This window comes from Heteronotia binoei, chromosome 5 (assembly GCF_032191835.1).
Source record: "Heteronotia binoei isolate CCM8104 ecotype False Entrance Well chromosome 5, APGP_CSIRO_Hbin_v1, whole genome shotgun sequence".
In the NCBI taxonomy this organism is placed as follows: Eukaryota; Metazoa; Chordata; class Lepidosauria; order Squamata; family Gekkonidae; genus Heteronotia; species Heteronotia binoei.
The window spans coordinates 17,012,648-17,037,030 of NC_083227.1; the positions used below are offsets into that span (position 1 = coordinate 17,012,648).

The following is a 24,383-nucleotide window of genomic DNA, read 5'->3' on the forward strand; positions in this document are numbered from 1 at the left end:
AAGCAGGGTGGTAAATGTAAAAAATAAAGTAATGGAAGAGGGTAGAGTGGAAAGGCTTCCTCCCCCATGTGAACAGACACTGCTGGCACCACTAAGGTTTTCCTGCCACTGGAAGACAAAGGGAGGTGCCTGGGGGCAGATGCCATTCAAATCCCTCCCCTCACACTTCTGGATGCACCTCACTTCAGGAACTGTTGCTATTTATTTACTTTGTTTATGCCCTTGCTTTTCTCCCCAGTGAGGATCCAAAGTGGCTTATGTCATTCTTGTCCCTTTCATTTCTCCTCACAACGAACACTTCATGAGAGAAGTTGGGCGGAAACTGACTGGCCCAAGGTCACCAAGCAAACTTCTGAACGACCTACTTCTCAAGTCTCGAACATGACATGAGCACAAAGATCTTATGTTCTGTGTGGACCTGCCTTATACTGAGTAAAGCCCTTTGAATGTCAAGATGAATATTGTCTACTCTAACTGGTAGAAGTGTCAGGTCAAGGTCTTTTATGTCACCTACTAGAATCAGGGTTGGAAGGAACCTTCAGGGTCATCTAGTCCAACCCCCTTCAAAATAAGGTTCCACATACTATCTTTGTTGACAAGCTGGTAAAATGTGGATTGGATAGTTACCGTTAGGTTGACAGATCACACCCCAAGAGTGCTTGTGAATGGTTCCTCATCCTCTTGGAGAGGAGTGACAAGTGGGAGTGCCTCAAGGATCTGTCCTGGGACCTGCTTTGTTCAACATCGTTATAAATTATTTGGATGAAGGAACAGAGGGATTGATTATTAAATTTGCAGATGATACTGTCGCAGAATTTTGGGTTGGGTCTCTTATGAAATGGACTCGATGGACTACATAGTATAAGTCTAGACAATCGACAGAATGGAATATTCTACAATAAAACTTGACTTGTAGACATCTGGAACCAACCAGAAATCTGAAACAGTGCGGAAGCAAAGTATAAGTATTAATACAATGCATTAAAGAATACCAAAATTGCACTGCAGGAATCTACCTACAGCTATAGACAGCACACATTATACACAGTGGCATAATCCGCAGTTCCTAATCCTTTACCCAAGGATCTTTCGGAAACAGTTTTGTTGCAGGACAGCCCCATAACCTATATAAGAGTACCCTCCTGTTTTGCAGAGTTTGCAGACCTCTTTAGGCAGGCTATTCCACAAAGTGGGGACCACAACAAAGAGTGCACCTGTATGGGCAGTAGCTGACTTTGCCCATTTGCAGGGGTAGCACCTGCAGAAGTCCCTGCTCAGATGAGCAAAGCTCTCGTGGGGAAGCACAGGGAGAGAGAGGTGGTCTTGCATATATGACAAGGCTATGATGGGTTTCATACAGGACAGCCAGGTAACTGAGTCAATGCAGTGACTGCAGCATGGGAGTAATACGCATGCCCCATCTAGTTCCCGATAATAGCAGCGCTGCAGCCTACTGCACCAAGTGGAGTCTCCAAGTTGACTTTGAGGGAAGACCTATGTAAAGTGCATTACAGTAGTTTAGTCTTGATGTTACCATGGCATAGATTCAGGTGGCCAGATTGTTCATATCAAAGTTGGAGGACATCTCCCAGGCTAGACTAAGACAGAAAAAAGGGGTGTGTGCAGATGCAATATTTTGTTTCTTCAGCAGTAATGTTGGCTCCAGTAAAATCCAGAGGCTCTTAACAGAGCCATATAGAACATCAGTAGTTGGGAGGATAAAAGGAAGCCACGTACCTGGACAAGGCACCTCCAAACTCCTGGACACAATGAGAGACAAGAGAGAGATGATGATGATGTTATAAAGAGGCTAAGATAATGTGTGCAAGTATAAATTAATTGACATAAAGGTGCTTAGCATTGGTAACTTTCATTCAGATAATACCAAAAACTCATTGGTTTCCAGTTGACAGAGAGCATTTCCCAGCCATGAGATCAAACCCTTGAGGGTTTCTCACCCTATAAAAGAGAAATCTGTTAGTTAATCTGCTCAAACTAGAGCTCCACCCAACACACCAGCCTCCACATGAACATATAAACAGGAGCAGCCTGTCTGCTACAGCCCTAGGTGGCTACCTAGGGCGGGGCTCAGGGGGTACCAGTTTGGGCCCTGCCTCCCAGCCTTGTATCTATGGTGAGGGAAATAGTCCATCAGCCATGGCACGGAACAGTACCTGCAGGTTGCTGTCGCCCCACCTCTGTCATCATTCTGTCCGCATGTCAGACGTGGGAGGTCAGGTGAAGGCAGTCAGCGGTGGCTCTGGATGCAGACACTGTGCTGCAGCTGGGCTTGCCCTTGCTGGGAGTGGGGCGTCTTGCCTAGGTCATTGGCACCCTAGAGCTGGTGCTGCATATAAAGGTGCCTCACAGTAGACTGGCCCAGACACGGCTTCATCAGGCCCAGGACTTTCTCTTCGAAACTGGTAGCCATACTCCAGTGCTAGCTAGACCAGGGCTGGCCAAACTTGCTTAAAGAGCAAGCCACATAGGATAAATGTCAGATGTTTGAGAGCCACAAGACACGAACATCAGATGTTTGAGAGCAGGCGGGCAGGAAAGAAAGAAGGAAGGAAAATAAATGGGGAAGGAAGAGAGAGGGAGAGGTGGAAAGAAAACAATTTTAACTTTAAATGCATTCTCCAAGCCACTGGCTGGCTTGGAGAAGTAATTTAAAGAGAGAAGTGACTTCTCCACACTAGCCAACGGGGTGGTGGGGGCTTCAAGAACCATACAACACATATGAAAAAGCCTGATGTGGCTCCTGAGCCACAGTTTGGCCACCCTTGAGCTAGACTGAGGTCTTTCTCAGCTCTGCCACATGGGATCTTTTCCACTAAACTAAGAATACTGAATCAGTGTGTAAACTGGAGATAGCATGCTCTCCTACAATCCTCCCTCATATTCAAGTGCCTTCAGATGAGCTCCTTGTTTACCCTTTCTGGGATAGTGATGCTCTCTGTTCCTGGTGCTTGGTAGGGGTGGGGGACAGTGGGAGGGTTTCTGGAGTCCTGGCCCTGCTGATGGCCATTCTGATGGGGAGGGACAGTGGCTCAGTGGTAGAGCATCTGCTTGGGAAGCAGAAGGTCCCAGGTTCAATCCCTGGCATCTCCAAAAAAGGGTCCAGGCAAAGGGTCCGCTTGAGACCCTGGAGAGCCGCTGCCAGTCTGAGAAGACAATACTGACTTTGATGGACCAAAGGTCTGATTCAGTATAAGGCAGCTTCATATGCTCATATGATGTCACCTGGGTTTTTTGGCCGCTGTGTGACATAGCGTGTTAGACTGGATGGGCCATTGGCCTGATCCAACATGGCTTCTCTTATGTTCTTATGTTCAGTAGCTCAGGAAGTAGAATTTTTGCTCACAAGACTCCACAGCTTATTCTGTAACTTGGTGTCACCCTGTGTCCACAGTTTGAGTTTCTTCTTGTGTGTTGTGTGTGTGTGGTACCTACCAGCCACTCTTGGGTTACTTTCCCAGAAATCTCCGAATAGATCTTAAGCTCGTTTCTCATTTCATCCGGGATGTTCATATAAGCATCCATTTGGTGCTAAAGAAAGAAAAACACAGGTGAAGCAGGAATCAAATGTATTCTGCAGCTCATTTCCCTATCCTCATGACAGTTTGTTTCAAGTCGGAACCTAGAAAGATAATCCCTTACTGAGTAAGGTGCAAACAAAGAGCTATCTTCTCCCCAGATTATACAGTACATAATGCAAAGCAAGCAGCACGAATGTGAACCAGTTAGAAGGCAACACTTGGATATGGATAATGGAAAAGTCACTAAAAATTCTCATTAGGATGCTTGCAGAGACATAGCCATTTTGCTGTAATAACCAGCAGTGTTCCCTCTAAACTGAGTTAGCGTGAGCTAGCTCACAGGTGTTTAGCCTCCAGCTCACAGATTTTTGTCTTAGTTCAGGAAGGATGACACCAGAGCACAATAATTTTGAACCGTTTGTGGATACTGATAAGATATGACTGTGCGCTGTTGCCTAAACACGGGTTCCAGAGTGTAAAAACAGCGGCCAGAGGAAGTGTAAAGGAAACACGAACTTGAACCTAGGACTCGTGTTGCTGCTACTACACCTGTTGAATTACAACCGGGCTATCTGTGTCTCTCAACAGAAAGACAAGAAGACAGCAGACTTTCATACCTGGCAACATTTAAAGTTTGAGTTTATACTGTTTATTTGCTTTGAAGGACATTTAAGAATTACAGTGATGAAGTGGTTGAGTAAAAGACTGTTTTGCACTTATATTGCAACATTTGGTGCGCGGTATTTTTCTTGCTTTGCCTAATCACCAGGTGGGGGCAGAGGATCCCCCGGTTTGGAGGCCCTCCCCTCTCCTCAGGGTCATTAGAAAGTGGGGGGGGGGGAGGGAAGGGGGATGTCTGTTGGGTACTCCATTATTCCCTATGAAGATTGATTCCCACAGGGTATAATGGAGAATTGATCCACGGGTATCTGGGGAGGCTGTGTTTTGAGGCAGAGGCCCCAAATTTTAAGCATAGCATCTAGTGCCTCTCCTCAAAATACCCACCAAGTTTCAAAAGGATTGGATCAGGGGGTTCAATTCTCTAAAAGATGATGCCCCGATCCTTCATTATTTCCAATGGAGGGAAGGCATTTAAAAGGTGTATGGTCCCTTTAAATGTGATGGCCAGAATTCCCTTCAGGGTTCAATTGTGCTTGTCACAACCTTGCTCCTGGCCCCATCCCCAATATCTCCTGGCTCCACCCCCAATGCCCCAGGTATTTCTTGAATTGAACTTGGCAACTCTACCTGCAGAGCCCGAACCCATCCCGTGAGAAACTGACAAAACCTCCACCTCTCTGACTGTTGAGGAGGCACAGGACAGCTAGGCTTTCCTCATGAGGAAAATCCGCCCCCCCTCCACCCCTTCCAGACTGTCTGGAAGTCACAGAGTGCCCAGGCTTCCCTCCTACCTTTGCCTAAGCACCCTGTTGGGACCTTCCAGCCTCAATAAAAATGTCTCAATAAAGCAAACAGCACCAATGTGAACCAGTCTAGAAGACAACACTCATATCTGCATAAAGGAAAAGCTGCTATACATTCTTACTAGGAGGCTTGCAGAGATATAGCCAGGGCTTTGTTTGTAGAAAAAGCCCAGCAGGAACTCATTTGCATATTAGGCCACACCTCCTGACATCGAGCCAGCCGGAACTGCATTCCTGCTCCAAAAAAGCCCTGATATAGCCATTTGGAGATAATGACCAGGAATGCGCCCCAATAATCTTTTTGATCAATTGTTCTGGTTTAAATTTTTCAATATGCTTAAGTTCAATTTGCCCCTGCCTTCTAGATGTGAGAAGTGCCTCAGAAAAGCCCAAGAGGCTTCACCTTTATTCATTAATCCCTTGCCTTTCTCCCCAGTGGAGAATCAAAACAGTTTAACATCATTCTCTTCTCCTCCACTTCATCCTTTCCATGTGCTGCAGATGCCTCCATTGGAGGAGGTCACTGAGGCTGGAAGGCCCCAACAGTCCGCTTAGGCCAACCTCCATTTTTATGATGGCATCCACTACCCACTCTCAGAATTTACAAAGCATCCAGAGCAAAAATATGAAGTCAAAGATTTCAGGTTTTCACGGCTGGTAACATCATTAGGGTTTGAAGAATTTTTCGGGCTCAAGTGTCATGGGTGCTGGGGACCCTGCAGAGGAAGTTGAGCCTGCAGAAGAAACTGTGCCCCTGCCACCTGCACCAGTGCCCCTGCCTCCTGCTGGAGAAGATCCCAGCCCCCCTGCCTCGCCCTCTCGGGTGGTGCGTGTGCGTGACTGCCTCCGTCAGGACCTCAGGGATTGGAGGAGGGCGGCACGCTCACAAGCAAGATGCTCCCTGAGCCCTGAGTTTTGAGAGGATTCTGGCCCTTCTAAGAGCAAGGATGCTTGAGTTGCAACAGGATCCTGGCTGCCTCTCTGAGCCAGCAATTAGCCCAAATGGGCAACAGCCAGCAGAGGGCTATATAACTGTAGGCTTTGGGAGGAGGCTTTGTGGAAGCAACTAGTCATTTCCCTGATGTTCTAGCATCCACTCTGGCTTGACTTTGGTTTCTGGACTCCCTGACCTCGGCCTCTGGACCTCGGACCTGCGATACTTGTACAGTGATTCGGATTTGGCGCCTCGGACCCTCCTGCTTACTGGCTACAGACCTCGGACTGCCCCTGGACTTTGCCTGACCCGCCCCAGCCGTGACATCAAGTGCCATGTTCTACTGGAGAAAGTTTTTCTTCCAGACGTTTCATTCTCGGCTGTGGAGAACATCCTCAGTGGCATTGCAGCCGGAGCAGGCGCTCTGACCTTCTTGGCTGCTGTGCATTGAGTGAGGCCAGGGCTGCTGGAGAGCTGCTATTTCTAGACTGGAGGGGGTGTGGTGAAAGGGCAATAGGTTTGTGGATGTGCCCATTGTTTGGTGGGGCTTCCTGGAAGGGTAGTGATAAGGATATTGGCTGTTGAATGTGACCATTGTTCTGTGTTAATTGCTGGGAGGGTTGGAAGGGGTGTGAAGAAAAGGAAGATGGTTGTTGACTGTGCTGATTGTTCTGTGGAATGTGCTGGTTGTTCTGTGAATTTCTGCAATTTATAGTCTGTAGGGTGTTTTGCAAAGCTGGATACCAAGATTGGTGGATGGAAATGCCTTCTTCCTTTCTGTTAAAGTTGTGCTGGTGTTTGTAAATCTCAATAGCTTCTCTGTTCAGGCGGGTATGATAATGTGAGGCCGTAGAAAGGACTTCAGTTCTTTCAAAGTGGATGACGTGGTCTCCTTCTTGAAGTGCATGTTCAGCCACAGCTGATTTTTCTGGCTGAAACAAGCAACAGTGTCTCTTGTGTTCGGTGAGGCGGGTGTGGATACTGCGTTGGGTAGCGCCAATGTAGACTGCACCACAGGAGCAGGGTATCTTGTAGACTCCAGGGGTTGAAAGTGGATCTCTCATATCTTTGGCCGAGCGCAGCAAGTGGCGGATCTGTTGTGTGGGTTTGAAGACTGCGTCAACATTGTGGCGTTTGAGAATTTTGCCAATGCGGTCGGTGACAGATTTTATGTAGGGCAGGAAGGCTGTACCTACATTTGTGTGTGGCTCGGGATTTGGTGTGGATGGTCTCTTGGGATGGAGGGCTTTCTCCAGTAGAACACGGCACTTGAGCCTGAAAGATTCTACAAACCCTAATGATGTTACCAGCCGTGAAAACCTGAAATCTTTGATAATGGAGTGTTTTCTTTTTTAAAAATGTATTTTATTTTAAAAGACACAAAAGAGACAGACTGAAATCTGCACAAGGATATGTTAAATTTGGTCGATTTCTATTGTGTTGCTCTCCAGTTTGTTATACCTTTCCCCCCATCTTTGATTAAGGTGCCTTCATTTTACTAAAGGGTCAACAGCTACTAGGGTGGCCAGACCGTCCCGGTCTCCTGGGACATTCCCGGTTCTGGCCACCCAATCCCGGCTCCCGGGCTGCCTATACTGGGACCATTAAAGGTCCCGGTTTAGCCAGCCCCGGAGGCGGTGGGCCGCGGGCGCCGGCGGGGAAGGCGGCGAGTGAGGGAGGGAGCGTCCCTGCACCTGCGCAGGGCCCCTGCGCACGCGCAGGGACGCTCCCTCCCTCACTCGCCGCCTTCCCCGCCCGCGCGCGGGGCCGGCAGCGGTGGCGGAGGCCTCTCCGCGGCCTCCGCTGGTCGCTGGAAGCCCTCCAGAGTCTCTGGAGGGCCTCCAGGGACCAGCGGAGGCGGCGGGGAGGCCGCGGGGCACCCGGCGCTGGTCCCGGAAGGCCTTCCAGAGCCTCTGGAAGGCCTTCCGGGACCAGCGCCGGCCAGCGAAGGCCTCCCCGCGGCCTCCGCTGGTCCCTGGAGGCCCACCAGAGTCTCTGGAGGGCCTCCAGGGACCAGCGGAGGCCGCGGGGAGGCCGCGGGGCACCCGGCACTGGTCCCGGAAGGCCTTCCAGAGCCTCTGGAAGGCCTTCCGGGACCAGCGCCGACCAGCGAAGGCCTCCCCGCGGCCTCCGCTGGTCCCTGGAGGCCCTCCAGAGTATCTGGAGGGCCTCCAGGGACCAGCGGAGGCCGCGGGGAAGCCGCGGAGCACCCGGCGCTGGTCCCGGAAGGCCTTCCAGAGCCTCTGGAAGGCCTTCCGGGACCAGCGCCGACCAGCGAAGGCCTCCCCGCGGCCTCCGCTGGCCCCTGGAGGCCCCCCAGAGTCTCTGGAGGGCCTCCAGGGACCAGCGGAGGCCGCGGGGAAGCCGCGGAGCAGCCGGCGCTGGTCCCTGGAGGCCTCCAGAGGCCAGCGCCGGTAGCGGAGAGGCCCTCACTCGCCGCCTTCCCCGCCCGCCTTCCCCTCTCCGCGGCCTCCGCTGGTCGCTGGAAGCCCTCCAGAGTCTCTGGAGGGCCTCCAGGGACCAGCGGAGGCCGCGGGGAGGCCGCGGGGCACCCGGCGCTGGTCCCGGAAGGCCTTCCAGAGCCTCTGGAAGGCCTTCCAGAGCCTCTGGAAGGCCTTCCGGGACCAGCGCCGGCCAGCGAAGGCCTCCCCGCGGCCTCTGCTGGTCCCTGGAGGCCCTCCAGAGTCTCTGGAGGGCCTCCAGGGACCAGCGGAGGCCGCGGGGAGGCCGCGGGGCACCCGGCGCTGGTCCCGGAAGGCCTTCCAGAGCCTCTGGAAGGCCTTCCGGGACCAGCGCCGACCAGCGAAGGCCTCCCCGCGGCCTCCGCTGGTCCCTGGAGGCCCTCCAGAGTCTCTGGAGGGCCTCCAGGGACCAGCGGAGGCCGCGGGGAAGCCGCGGAGCAGCCGGCGCTGGTCCCTGGAGGCCTCCAGAGGCCAGCGCCGGTAGCGGAGAGGCCCTCACTCGCCGCCTTCCCCGCCCGCCTTCCCCTCTCCGCGGCCTCCGCTGGTCGCTGGAAGCCCTCCAGAGTCTCTGGAGGGCCTCCAGGGACCAGCGGAGGCCGCGGGGAGGCCGCGGGGCACCCGGCGCTGGTCCCGGAAGGCCTTCCAGAGCCTCTGGAAGGCCTTCCGGGACCAGCGCCGGCCAGCGAAGGCCTCCCCGCGGCCTCCGCTGGTCCCTGGAGGCCCTCCAGAGTCTCTGGAGGGCCTCCAGGGACCAGCGGAGGCCGCGGGGAAGCCGCGGAGCACCCGGCGCTGGTCCCGGAAGGCCTTCCAGAGCCTCTGGAAGGCTTTCCGGGACCAGCGCCGGCCAGCGAAGGCCTCCCCGCGGCCTCCGCTGGTCCCTGGAGGGCCTCCAGAGTCTCTGGAGGGCCTCCAGGGACCAGCGGAGGCCGCGGGGAGGCCGCGGAGCACCCGGCGCTGGTCCCGGAAGGCCTTCCAGAGCCTCTGGAAGGCCTTCCGGGACCAGCGCCGGCCAGCGAAGGCCTCCCCGCGGCCTCTGCTGGTCCCTGGAGGCCCTCCAGAGTCTCTGGAGGGCCTCCAGGGACCAGCGGAGGCCGCGGGGAAGCCGCGGAGCACCCGGCGCTGGTCCCGGAAGGCCTTCCAGAGCCTCTGGAAGGCCTTCCGGGACCAGCGCCGGCCAGCGAAGGCCTCCCCGCGGCCTCTGCTGGTCCCTGGAGGCCCTCCAGAGTCTCTGGAGGGCCTCCAGGGACCAGCGGAGGCCGCGGGGAGGCCGCGGGGCACCCGGCGCTGGTCCCGGAAGGCCTTCCAGAGCCTCTGGAAGGCCTTCCGGGACCAGCGCCGACCAGCGAAGGCCTCCCCGCGGCCTCCGCTGGTCCCTGGAGGCCCTCAAGAGTCTCTGGAGGGCCTCCAGGGACCAGCGGAGGCCGCGGGGAAGCCGCGGAGTACCCGGCGCTGGTCCCGGAAGGCCTTCCAGAGCCTCTGGAAGGCCTTCCGGGACCAGCGCCGGCCAGCGAAGGCCTCCCCGCGGCCTCCGCTGGTCCCTGGAGGCCCTCCAGAGTCTCTGGAGGGCCTCCAGGGACCAGCGGAGGCCGCGGGAAAGCCGCGGAGCAGCCGGCGCTGGTCCCTGGAGGCCTCCAGAGGCCAGCGCCGGCAGCTCCCTCCCTTGCCGCGAGGCCGCCACCCTGGAATCGCCGCCGCCGCCGCTGGACTCTCCGCCGCCCTGGAATCAGGTAAGGGGGCCGAAAGCGGGGGGGGCGGGGGGCGGCCTTCCTTTCTTCCCTCCCTCCTCCCTCCCTTCCTTCCTTCCTTCCTTCCCTCACTCCCTTCCCTTCCCTCACTCCCTTCCCTCCCTCCTCCCTTCCTTCCTTTCTTCCTTCCTTCCCTCACTCCCTTCCCTTCCTTCCTTCCCTCCCTCCTCCCTTCCTTCCTTTCTTCCTTCCTTCCCTCCCCCCTTCCTTCCTTCCCTCCCTCCCTCCCCCTTCCTTCCTTCCTTCCTTCCTTCCTTCCTTCCTCCCTCCCTCCCTCCCTCCCTCCCTTCCTCCCTCCCTCCCTTCCTCCCTTCCCTTCCCTTCCCTCCCTCCTCCCTTCCTCCCTCCTTATGTTCTTATGTGACACAGAGTGTTGGACTGGAGGGGCCACTGGCCTGATCCAACAGGGCTTCTCTTATGTTCTTATGTGACACAGAGTGTTGGACTGGAGGGGCCACTGGCCTGATGCAACAGGGCTTCTCTTATATTTTTATGTGGCACAGAGTGTTGGACTGGAGGGGCCAGTGGCCTGATCCAACAGGGCTTCTCTTATGTTCTTATGTGACACAGAGTGTTGGACTGGAGGGGCCACTGGCCTGATCTAACAGGGCTTCTCTTATGTTCTTATGTGACCAGAGTGGTGGAGTGGATGAGCCATTGGTCTGATGCAACAGGGCTTCTCTTATATTTTTATGTGGCACAGAGTGTTGGACTGGAGGGGCCACTGGCCTGATCCAACAGGGCTTCTCTTATGTTCTTATGTGACCAGAGTGGTGGAGTGGATGAGCCATTGGTCTGATGCAACAGGGCTTCTCTTATATTTTTATGTGGCACAGAGTGTTGGACTGGAGGGGCCATTGGTCTGATGCAACAGGGCTTCTCTTATATTTTTATGTGGCACAGAGTGTTGGACTGGAGGGGCCACTGGCCTGATGCAACAGGGCTTCTCTTATATTCTTATGTTACACAGAGTGTTGGACTGGAGGGGCCACTGGCCTGATGCAACAGGGCTTCTCTTATGTTCTTATGTGACGCAGAGTGTTGGACTGGATGGGCCACTGTGTTAGGGAAACTGCTCTCAAAACAACTTGGGGAATTAGACTGAGAGACAGCTAGCCCCAAAAAGGAATCTTTGTTATCTGTGTATACGAGGCTCAACCGATCAGAGAGTCAATGCTCAATAAAGGACTCTAATTTAATAAAAACCAATTGTAATTTATTTAGAATAATATTTCTTTCATACAAGGTAAAAATACAAAATCAATCACACATTCATACAGGTCTAGGAAAAATAGATAGATTGATAGGGACACATATCAGGGTAGACATACAGGGCGATATTTACCATCGTAGTTCTTCCAGGAAGGTTCCAATGGCGACATGAGAGGACAGGGGGAAATGGACCCAACACTGTGGCCAGAATTGGGGATGGATCTAGACAGCGGGTAATAGGGGTTGCTGAATAGAAAGCACACATGAGTGGAGTTGGGTCAGAGGTTAAATAGACTCTCTTAGACCCCTTAGGTGCTGGGAGGAGCAGGGGGAGGCTCTATGATGACCAAGGAGGCTGGACATCCCTTGCTGACACCTAATTGGATGCCAGTTTTGACCAATGAACTTCACCTTAGTCTGGTGAAGCTGGAAATTTCCAAGCTGCAATGCTGCCTGGGGCGGCTCCAAGGTATTAGACTAGGGTGAGAATGGAAATGGCTGGATACTTAAGATTAAATGGGATTAGCTGGGAAGGTGACAATAGGGAATCAAATGCTGGCCTAGGTACCACCCGGTGTAGACAAAAGACTTGATGGAGACAGGAGATGTCCTTCCTCTTTCTCATCTTCTGCTGGACAAGAGTTATTGTTCTGGTATTGCTGAGCAATTAGGATCAACAGTGGAGCTATTAATCCATTCATAAAACAGATGGGTTGCTTGCAGGCTCAGGGTGTGTACGTGTGACTTTCCCACTAAGAAGGAATGAGTTCAGCCTGGCAGGATATGCTTGGATCAGGAAAGCAAGATGGATTCTGCTGTTGTTAGCTTTAGGTCCATGGAGCCAGGCTGGAAACATGGTGGCCTGGCTTCTTCCACTGCAGTGGCCAAGACTGGGCACACAAGGAGCAGCTGGAGCATGTCTGTAGTTCTGGCTAACACTCTTCAGAGATGTAGAATGCAAAGCTGCCATATAAGCCTTAGAAACTGTAAGCAAAGTCCACTTCTCAGAGCAGATGCGTGAGAGTCAAATCTCCAGGCACCCTGGCAACCATGCTGGTGATCATGATGTTCACATGTATGAAAAGTAGGGGGCTTTTCCTCACAACTGGCCTGATCCAACAGGGCTTCTCTTATGTTCTTATGTGACAATACTGACTTTGGTGGACCCAAGCACTGATTCAGTGTAAGGGAGCTTTGCGTTTGTGTCTTCTGGTGCAATTTTGTTCTCAGATCCTGTATTTACTTCATCAGTATATGGGATAAGGCACTTTCTCAACTGTGCTGCATAATGCAGCCTATTTATTTTGTCCTGTTGGCTCTGTTGGCTCTGTCTGCGCCACCTTCATCACTTTCGGGGTGTGGATCCCCCAGTGGGGTGGTCTCGTGACTCCCTCCGCCGGCTGTTTCTGATAGCCCTGCGCCCCCTCTTTCATTTGATATGTGTCTCGTGCGGGTGCCACCCTCCCGCCGGGAGATGCCGCAAAATGAGCCCCCTTGAGGCTTATGGCGGCAGGGCTCGGGGGAAGCGAGCTAGACTGCTGTTCTTTTGAGGGGTTATAGAGTTATAGAGGTTATAGAGTTATCGAGCCCGTCCCTGTGGCATCGGTCCCATCGTTGTGGGGCCCAGGGGGCCGGTGCAGCGGCACGCTGAAGCAGCCTGTCGGTCACTTCCGGGTTCCTGTCCTGCATCTCGACCTGTGTTATTAGTGACAGGCTGCTTCGGCGTGCCGCTGCGCCGGCCCCCTGGGCCCCACAACGATGGGACCGATGCCACAGGGACGGGCTCGAAACACTCTATAACCCCTCAAAAGAACAGCAGTCTAGCTCGCTTCCCCCGAGCCCTGCCGCCATAAGCCTCAAGGGGGCTCATTTTGCGGCATCTCCCGGCGGGAGGGTGGCACCCGCACGGGACACATATCAAATGAAAGAGGGGGCGCAGGGCTATCAGAAACAGCCGGCGGAGGGAGTCGGGAGAGCACCCCACTGGGGGATCCACACCCCGAAAGTGATGAAGGTGGCGCAGATAGAGCCAACAGAGCAAACAGGACAAAATAAATCGGCTGCATTATGCAGCACAGTTGAGAAAGTGCCTTATCCCATATACTGATGAAGTATATACAGGATTTCAGAACAAAATTGTTTCCGGCGGTGATATTTGGGGGATTTTTGGGGATGTCACAGGAAGTGCTGTGAAGTCACTTCCTGTTTCCGGCAGTGGCATTTGGGGGAAATGATGTCACAGGAAGTGATGTCACTTCCCATTTCCGGCAGGTGACGCGGGGAAATGATGTCACAGGAAGTGATGTCACTTCCTGTTTCCTGTGGTGGCATGACGTCACCGGAAGTGACGTCACTTCCTGTTTCTGGCGGCGCGCGCACTTGCGCGCGCGCACCCCTACCTCCCCCCCCCCAACGTGTCCCTGGCTGGCCTTCAGACATTATGGTCACCCTAACAGCTACTTCCCCTAGCAACAATTCTCCATGTAGCTTTCCTTGGCACTGTGAATACAGAGACCTTTGCGCAGGCAGTAGAGTACCTACATGGCAGGTTTTTCTTGCATTTTCCTGGTTTCAACCCCTTCTACAATTTCTGCATACACTACCGGATATTTTTTCAGGGATATTTTCCTAATTGGTAATTGACTAATCACTGTAGCATATTAACACTTTAGTATCTATTGCTATAATTCATAATAGTCTAAAGCCGGGGTAGCCAAACTGGCTGGGGAGGCCACATGTAGCTCTTTCACACATAGCGTGTGGCTCTCGGAGCCCCCACCACCTCATCAGCTGGCTTGGAGAATGCATTTAAAGTTAAAGTTGTTTTCTTTGAACCTCTCCTTTCTCCATCCATTTGCCTGCCTGCCTGACTTCCCTCCCTTCCTGTCTTGCAGCTCTCAAGCACCTGGCGTTCCTGTCTTGTGGCATCTGTTGTTTATTCTATGTGGCTGTTATGTTAAGCAAGTTTGGCCACCTCTGATCTAAAGTATATTTCTAGCCCTTTTCATTGCATTGTGATAAGAGGAAATGTGCAGCCTGCTAATTTAAAAAATCTAATTGCTAAAAGCACAATAACATTATAATAACCCATTGCCATGATTGGCTGGTTCCTCTGAATCCTTAGTTCTCTGTTTTTAAAAAAATCAAAAGTCTGTAGTCTGTTGCAGTGCAGAGAAATAAGAGGTGTACCTTCCCCTTTGTATCTCCACAACAAGAAAGCCTGGAGATGTCCTTTAAAAAAAAAAAATTAAAGCTGGGAATTCAGAGGAGCTACTATTAGTAGAGAAACTAGTGGGAGGAGGGTAATGGCAGCCATGGAGAGGGTGAGGCAAGAAAAAAGGTGCTATATGGGTGGGGCCTTCACAAGTTTGCACTTTCTTATCCACACAGTGTGAAAAAATACCATTTGACTGCAATCTTTCCCATAAGGTTGTATCAAACAGATTTGGGAAATTTCAGAGCAAAGTCATGGAGATCCCAAAATATAGAAGATTGGTGGCAACGTTTTTGCAGATCTCTAAACTCCCCCACTCCAGTCTGGATGCCAAACCAGAGTTACACCTATGTGAAAGCATCCTAAACTTGTCTGGATTGGACCCTTGGGTTGCAGTCCTTATCATACTTTCTATGATGTGACTCTCAAGTAACACAAAACAGTTAACTTCTGGATAACCACACGTTCAGGATTGTTTTTTGTCCCTTTAATAGTTAACTGTCAATCTGCCAGATGTGATACATTTTCCCCTTTGTGTTCTCAGTCCAACAGCAGCCATAATTAGGAACCATGAACAAACTCACATGGGGTGTGGGGGGGGAATTGAATCTTTGCACACAACCAGGGCCTTTTTTGTAGAAAAAGCACAGCAGGGACTTATTTTCATATTAGGCCAGACCCCCTGACATCACCATTGTTTAGTACAGGGCTTTTTAAAGAAAAGGCCCAGCAGAAACTCATTTGCATATTAGGCCACATCCCCTGGTGCCAAGTCAGCCAGAACTGTGTTCCTGTGCATTCCTGCTGGAAAAAAAAGCCTGCACACAACTAACATTTGCGGGAGAATTTTTCCAGAAGTAACTTCATCTTAAACTTTCAGCTGAAAACTAAAAAAAAACCCCACAAAAACAGTTAACTGATTTTTTTTACTACCTTTCATAAGCTCAAAGCCCTACAACTTACTCTCTTTCTTTACTTTCTCAGACAATCTGGATTCTGAACTTCAGCTGCACAAAGGTACATTTTTTGACATACTAATTGTAAAGGTTTTTAATTGATTAATGTGTTCTACTTGGGTGTTTCTCCAGTAATAAGATTGCCTCAACATTCTTGTTAAAAACTCGCCCCTCTCTGCCTAAGCCAATTCCTTAAAGCTTTGTTCTGAGGAAGATATATCAGGGTTTGTTCTGTCGAGATTGATCGGGATAGCAGAGAAGGTGAACTCTGAGGGGAACAACTGCCTCCTTTCATCTCATAAGAACATGAGCCCTCTGGATCAGACCAGTGGTTCTGTCTCACACAGTGGCCAACCACTTCTTCCGGAGGGCCAATAACAGCCTAAAGGCCTCCTAGCACCGGCATTCAGGGGGTAACTGCCTCTGAATGTGAAGGTTCCCTTATTTATTTATTTATTTTATAATTTCTATCCCGCCCTTCCCAACAAGTGGCTCAGGGCAGCTCACAGCACAAAGTTCCACATAAATACAGTTTAAGCATAAAACAGTTAAAATAATTAATACATTTAAAATTTTAAAACATTTAAAGCATTTAAACCATTTAAATATTTAAGACATTAGGGACAGCAACCTCTATTAGTTGCTTTAGTCACAGAGGCTAGTAGCCACTGAAAGATTTATCCTCCATGAATCTGTCTAACCTCCCTTTTAAAGCCATCTGTGCCTATGGCCATCAGTACATCCTCTGGCGGCAAATTCTATTTTTAATCACTTGTTAAAATTTCTTGTCAATTTTAGCTTGGTCACGAAGCACTTGTTTCTCTCTAGAAGTCACATATATCTGGTTGATTGAGAATTTCTAGAGAATGTAAATCCCATTGTCCTTCTGTCCCCCAAGTTATCTACTTTGTGAAGCACAGAATCTATGGGGACATTTTGGTTTTGCTTTTTGGGAGACAGCTGGAATGATGGGAAAAGAGGAATATATACATTTTAAAACAAATAATTATAGGGTGATTTAAGATTTTGTGAGTCCTGCTGTTATTTTTATTTATTTACGTTATTATATCCCACCCATTCTGTATAGACTCAAGGCGGCAAACAGCATAAAGTTAGTTTGGTGAGATTTCAGGCCTGCTCCCTGTTTAATCAGAGATGGAGAAATTTTGGCCAAAAGAGAAGAACATCCAAATCCTGAATGTATTCCTTTGAAATCCTAATGATTTGAGCAGAAATGTCATTCATGGAATATACCTAGGATCAGGACTAAGATCCATTTTGCGAGTTCAACTCATTTTGTTCATCTGTTCATTTTCATGTGGTTATGGTGCTTGTGTAGGAGCTCTTGGGGAGGGATGGTGGCTCAGTGGTAGAGCATCTGCTTGGTAAGCAGAAGGTCTCAGGTTCAATCCCCAGCATCTCCAACCAAAAAGGGTCCAGGCAAGTAGCCATGAAAAACCTCAGCTTGAGACTATGGCTCGGGAGCCACTTGTAGCTATTTCACGCATATTTTGTGGGTCTTGAAGCCCTCACTACCCTGTCAGCCGGCTCGGAGAAGGCATTTGTTTCTTTAAATCACTTCTCCAGCCAGCAGCTGGGAGAATGCATTTAAAGTTAAAGTTACTTTCTTTCCACCTCTCCCTTCCTTCTCCTTCTTCTCCATCTATTTGCCTGCCTGCCTGTCTGCTCTCAAACATCTGATGTTCATGTCTTGCAGCTCTCAAACGTTTGATGTTTATTCTATGTGGCTTTTATGTTAATCACGTTTGGCCGCCACCCCTGATATAGAATATGGAAGACAAGGTGTATTCACATGGGTTATTACTGTCTCTTTAAGCCCCAGAAATCTGTTATGCCTTTAGAATTCCTTAAGTAGGACAGTGGAAGGAAGGAGAGCCTGCAAGTCCAGCCAGTTCATACTAGAAAGAAGAAAAGGGAAATAGAACAAGCCACAGTGAAGGAAATGTCTAAATTACCAACCCAGTCTAGGAGATCTACAGGGAATGATCATACCTAGGACATGAATTAATAGTCAGGTGGGTGTGGCAAATCACTCTTCCATTTGCCTCCCAGCTGAACCTGCTTCACTTCTGTTTCCTTATCTTCCAACAGCAACTGTGACTCTGGATGCGAATACGGCCCATCTCGAACTCATGCTGTCCAAGGATTGCAAAAGTGTGAGAAGAGGAAAAGTGCCTCAAGCTCTGCCCAACTATCCAGAGAGCCAGTTTGGTGTAGTGGTTAAGTGCACACTCTTATCTGGGAGCACCGGGTTTGATTCCTCACTCCTCCACTTGCACCTGCTAGCATGGCCTTGGGTCAGCCATAGCTCTGGCAGAGGTTGTCCTTGAAAGGGCAGCTGCTGTGAGAGCCCTCTCCAGCCCCACCCACCTCACAGGGTGTCTGTTGTGGGGGAGGAAGGTAAAGGAGATTGTGAGCCACTCTGAGACTCTTCGGAGTGGAGGGCGGGATATAAATCCAATTTCTTCTTCTTCTTCTTCTTCTTCAGAGAGATTTGACAAATATGCCTTTGTTCTGGGACGTGAGAGATTCACAGCAGGCCGCCATTTCTGGGATGTCACTGTGGGAAGTGAGGATGCGTGGGCTGTGGGGTTTGCAGGAATTCTGTGTGTAGGAAGGGTGACATCACCTTCAGTCCTGAGAAAGGGTTCTGGGAGGTGGGGAAATGGGAGGGCTTCTACAGAGCTTCAAGAAACTCCCCTCAAGAAGATCCGAGTCTGTCTGAACTACGTTGGGGGCCGCGTGGCCTTTTTCAGCGCTGACAAGGCAACTCTGATTTACAAATTATCTGGAGCCTCCTTCTCTGGAGATACCCTCCTGCCCTTATTTTGGGTGCGTTTCAAAGGCTACCTCAAACTCTCTTAAGGCACCAGGGGTGTTGATAAAGCATAATAGGACTGAATAGTCTGTTTTATAGTTCTGGAAAAACTCCAGCATCTGAATCACCAAAACTGACACACAAAATGAAGGGAAAGGGGCAGGTCCAAATTGTTGAGATGTGTGTTTGTATTAAATTCCTATTTCTATTCCTGTTGTGAGTTTCATTTGAAAGCAGACTTGACAGAGGGAATTTCTATGAAGGCTGGGGAAGAAGAATTGCAGATTTCTACCCCTCCTTTCTCTCTGAATCAGACTCAGAGAGGTTTACAATCTCCTTTATCTTCTTTCCCCACAATAGACACCCTATGAGGTGGGTGAGGCTGAGAGAGCTTTCACAGAAGCTGCCCTTTCAAGGACAGCTCTAAGATAGCTATGGCTAACCCAAGGCCATTCCAGCAGGTCCAAGTGGAGGAATGGAGGATCAAACCCAGTTCTCTGAGATAAGAGTTCACACACTTAACTACTACACCAAACTGGCTCTCAACATCAACAGATACATCCAAGCAAATGTCACAAGTCAACAAGACGCCAGAGTCTCTTTATTCCAGCAGACAGGGTCACCAGATGGTGTAGGACGGTTCCTCAGTCTGAGACAGCTGCTCATTTCCTCTGCCTCCCTTAGGCCAGTCCTAGGCCACAGCAAGCACCTTCCTTCAGTGCTTTTCCCTGAAGCCACTGACAACCATACTAAGGCTTCAACCATCTGTAGCAGTCTCTCCTACCATCCACCTAGGGCTAGGGTTACCAGGACCCCTCTTTGTCATGTTGAGGGGTGTTCTAGGGATGGGGGAGGATGTTGCGAAGTGATGCTGTCACCTGGAAGTGACGTCACATTGGAGGCAATGCTGTGGTTTTTGGGCGAAATTATGTGAGTTTCCATAACTAAGAGAGCCCCATGGGGCAGAGTAGTAAGCTGCAGTATTGCAGTCCAAGCTCTGCTCACAACCTGAGTTTGGTCCCGGAGGAAGCTGTGTTCAGGTAGCTGGCTCAAGGTTGACTCAGCCTTCCATCCTTCTGAGGCTGGTAAAATGAGTACCCAGGTTGTTGGGGATAAAAAAAGTCTGCTGTGAAAACATGATGCGATGTCACCCCAGAGTTGGAAATGACTGGTGCTTGCACAAGGACTACCTTTACCTTTATGAGAGTTTTGGCTTCAAAACCATAGAGTTTGCCCAAAAAACAGAGGGCCACTGTGCAGTATCTTTAAGCATGGTGACATCACTATGTCAGGGACATTGCGCAGCATCACTGTGTGGGGTTTTCCCAGCTGGCCAGCAGCAGACCAAAGCCCCCAAAAGTGGGGGAATCTCGCTGGGGACTGGCAATCCTACCTAGGGTAGCTATCTTACCACGGAGCCCGCTCTAATGGGAGCTCTTTGCTGCTCCTCTCCACTGCAACAGCAGAAGAAATTGTGGGGAGGGGGGATGGAAGTGAGGGTATGTAAAGAAACTTGTCCCTTTAAGTAATTCCTTGTTCAGTTCAAACCATGGTTCAGACTGAGGCCTAGAAAAGAAAATTTAAGTCAAGCTGCGTTTAGCTTTAAAGACAGAAGCAAAATGAGAGGTAACCCAGATGCCAGCCACACCAGTAGGCCTGACAGTTTCAAGACCACAAGAATCTATGAGGGTGCATTCTATCTCCTTTAGCACCTGAGCTCAAGGGTGGGAAAAGGAAAGGTCCCCTGTGCAAACACCAGTCGTTTTCGACTCTGGGGTGACATCGCATCACAATGTTTTCACAGCAGACTTTTTTACTGGATGGCTTGCCATTGCCTTCCCCAGTCATCTACACTTTCCCCCCAGCAAGCTGGGTACTCATTTTACCGACCTCAGAAGGATGGAAGGCTGAGTCAACCTGGAGCCGGCTACCTGAATCCAGCTTCCGCTGGAATCGAGCTCAGGTCATGAGCAGAGAGTTCAGACCGCAGTACTGCAGCTTTACCACTCTGTGCCACAAAGCTCATTATTCAAGGGTGGGAGAAGGCATTTAATTGGATCTGCTGAAGCTGTAGGACATTTGGTCTGATTGACAAACTCACCTGATTGGTCAAATCACCTGGTAAGCAACAGACCTTATTGGTCAAGTAACATCATTTGCTTTAAATTTGATAGATTAAATAGGATCAGACCAACATAGGTCACTGAGCATACAGGGAAGAGCTTTTGTGCCAGTTTTGTCTTCTGTCTGGATTGCATTTGACTTTGGGACTCTCCTTGATTCTGGATGTCAAAGTGCCATCAGTTTGCAGCTGACTTATAGCAACCCCAGCAAGGGTCTTGCAGGGAACATTACCCAAATCACCAGTACACGTGCACCCTTTGTAGCTAGCAAAAGTGTCCTGCTAAAAAAGAAAAAAACACATGTATTGTGGAGTCTTAAGTACTCATGGATTATTACGTGTAATTCCTCTCATGGATTGCTGCCTTGTCATGACGAGAGGGCTTGTGTGACTCAATGTGGGCTATGCCATGCAGGGCCACCCAAGATAGACAGGCCACAGCTGAGAACCCAGACTAAATGTGATCCACTGGAGAAGGAAATGGCAAACCACTCCAGTATCCTTGCCAAGAAAAACCCATGAACAGAAACAAAAGGCTAAAAGATATGGCGCTGGAAGATGAGCCCCTCAGGTCAGAAGGTGGCCAATATGCTACTGGGGAAGAGCGTTCAAGTAATCACAGAAAGAGTGAAGCGGCTGGGCCAAAGCCGAAAGGACGCTCAGCTGTGGATGTGTCTGATGGTGAAAGAACGATCCGATGCGCCAAATAATATTGCATTGGAACGTGGAATGTAAGATCTATGAATCAAGGTAAGCTAGATGTGGTCAAACAAGAGACAGCAAGACTGAACATTGAGATCTGGGGAATCAGTGACCTAAAATGGATGGGAATGGGTGAATTTAACTCAGAGGATCACTACATCTATTATTATGGCCAAGAGTCCTGTAGAAGAAATGGTGTGGCCTTTATAGTTAACATGAGAGTAAGGAAGGCAGTATTGGGATACAATCTCAAAAATGACAGAATGATCTCGGTCCGTATCCAAGGCAAACCATTCAGTATCACAGAAATCCAAGTCTATGCCCCAACCACTGATGCAGAAGAGGCTGAAGTGGACCAGTTCCACAAAGATCTACAACACTTTCTAGAATTAACACCAAAAAAGATGTCCTCCTCATCATAGGGGACTGGAATGCCAAAGTACAAAGTGAAAGGTAACCAGAACAATTGACAAGTTTGACCTTGGAGAGCAAAATGAAGCCGGGCAAAGGCTAATAAGAGTTTTGTCAAGAGAATAAACTGCTCATAGTGAACAACCTCCTCCAACAACCTGAAAGGTGACTCTACAAGTGGACATCACCTGATGGGCAACACAGAAATCAGATTGCTTACATACTCTGCAGTCAAAGATGGAGAAGCTCCTTACAATCAGCAAAAACAAGACCTGGAGCTGACTGCGCCTCAGATCATGAGCTACTCATAGCAAAATTCAGGCTTAAACTAAAGAAAACTGGGGAAGCCATTAGGCCATTCAGGTTTGACCTTGATCACATCCCTTATGAATATACAGTGGAGGTGAAGAAGATTTAAGGGACTAGAGTTGATAGACAGAGTGCCTGAAGAACTATGGACAGAGGTTCATGACATTGTACAGAAGGCAGCAACCAGCACCATCCCAAAGAAAAAAAAATGCAAGAAAGCAAAGTGGCTGTCTGATGAGGCTTTACAAATAACTGAGGAAAGAAGGAAAGCGAAAGGCAAAGGTGAAAAGGAAAGATTCACCCAATTGAATGCAGATTTTCAGAGAACAGCAAGGAGAGATAAGGAGGCCTTCCTGAAGGAACAATGCAAAGCAATAGAGGAAATAATAGAATGGGAAGGACAAGAGATCTCTTCAAGAAAATTGGAGAAATGAAGGGAACGTTTCGTGCAAAGATGGCCATGATAAAGGACAAAAATGGTAGGGAACTAACAGAAGCAGAAGAGATCAGGAAGAGGTGGCAAGAATACACAGAAGATTTATACAAGAAGGATCTCAATGTACTTGACAACCATCAGTGAAATTGCTGACCTCATGCCAGACATTCTGGAGTGTGAAGTCAAACGGGCCTTAGAAAGCATTACTAACAACAAAGCGAGCGGAGATGATGGTATCTCAATTGAACTTTTCAAAGTCCTAAAAGATGGTGCTGTTAAAGTTATGCACACATTACGGTATGTCAACAAATCTGGAAAACACAACAGTGGTCACGGGATTGGAAAAGATCAGTTTATATTCCAATCCCAAAGAAGGGTAATGCCAAGGAATGTTCAAACTATCGCACCAGTACACTCATTTCACATGCCAGCAAGGTCATGTTAAAGATCCTACAAGCTAGGCTTCAGCAGTATGTAGATCGGGAACTACCAGAAGTTCAATCTGGGTTTTGGAGAGGTAGAGGAACTAGAGATCAAATTGTCAACATTCGCTGGATTATGGAGAAAGCACGAGAGTATTAGAAAAACATCTATTTTTGTTTCATTGACTACGCTAAAGCCTTTGATTGTCTGGATCACAACAAACTGTGGCAAGTCCTTAAAGAGATGGGAGTACCAGACCACCTCACATATCTCCTGAGAAACCTGTATAAGGGTCAAGAAGCAACTGTCAGAACAGGATATGGAACAACTGATTGGTTTAGAATAGGAAAAGGAGTTCGACAAGGATGTATATTGTCACCCTGCTTATTTAATTTATATGCAGAGTACATCATGTGGAATGCTGGCCTGGATGAAGCAGAAGTCGGAATTAAGATTGCTGGGAAAAACATCAACAACCTCAGATATGCAGATGATACCACTCTAATGGCAGAAAGTGAGGAGGGCCTAAAGAACCTCTTGTTGAGGGTGAAAGAGGAGAGCACCAAAGTAGATTTGAAACTCAACATCAAAAAAACTAAGATCATGGCTTCCGGCCCCATCACACCTTGACAAATAGAAGGGGAAGACATGGAAGTAGTGACAGACTTCACATTTCTGGGATCCAAGATCACTGCAGATGGTGACTGTAGCCATGAAATTAAAAGACGTTTGCTCCTTGGGAGGACAGCTATGGTGAACCTGGGCAGTATAATAAAAAGAAGAGACATCAGCCTGCCAACAAAAGTCCGTATAGTCAAAGTGATGGTATTCCCAGTAGTAATGTATGGCAGTGAGAGCTGGACTATAAGGAAGGCCAAGCGCAGAAGAATAGATGCTTTTGAGCTGTGGTGCTGGAGAAGAATCTTGAGAGTCCCTTGGACTGCAAGAAGATCAAATCAGTCAGTCCTAAGGGAAATCAACCCTGACTGTTCCCTGGAAGGTCAGATGCTAAAGCTGAAGCTCAGATATTTTGGCCACCAAATGAGAAGGGAGCACTCACTGGAGAAGATCCTGATGCTGAGAAAGACAGAAGGCAAAAGAAGAAGGGGACGGCAAAAGAGGAGATGGCTGGACAGCGTTACTGATGTAACAAACACGAAATTGAGCAGACTTCGGAGGATGGTGGAAGACAGGAGGGCCTTGTGTGACTTTGTCCATGGAGTCGCAAAGAGTTGGACTCGACTGTGCTACTGAACAACAACAAATCTCTGTATATTGGGGTTGAGACACAGACCAATGCTCATAAAACAATGAAGGGGAATAAACAAGAAATGTATTTAATTAACAGGAAACCAAGTTAGATCAGGTAAATAAAAATAGCGGCATTATAGAAAGGAAATAAATGCACAAGTGAAGCACAAACACAGCAAGAATAAATGCAACCAGCAGGGGGTTCAATTTTATGATCCCCAAAAGAAGATGCCCCTATCCTTCATTATTTCCAATGGAGGGAAGGCATTTAAAAGGTGTGTGGTCCCTTTAAATGTGATGGCCAGAACTCCCTTTGGAATTCAATTGTGCTTTTCACAGCCTTGCTCCTGGTTCCATCCCCAAAGTCCCCAGATATTTCTTGAATTGGACTTGACAACCCTACC

The 24,383-nt window shown here is 49.4% G+C and overlaps 1 pseudogene; it reads left to right on the forward strand.

The window, feature by feature from the left end:
- Positions 1–24,383, forward strand: part of LOC132571769 (sulfotransferase 2B1-like) — an 81,327-nt pseudogene that overhangs the window by 36,516 nt on the left and 20,428 nt on the right.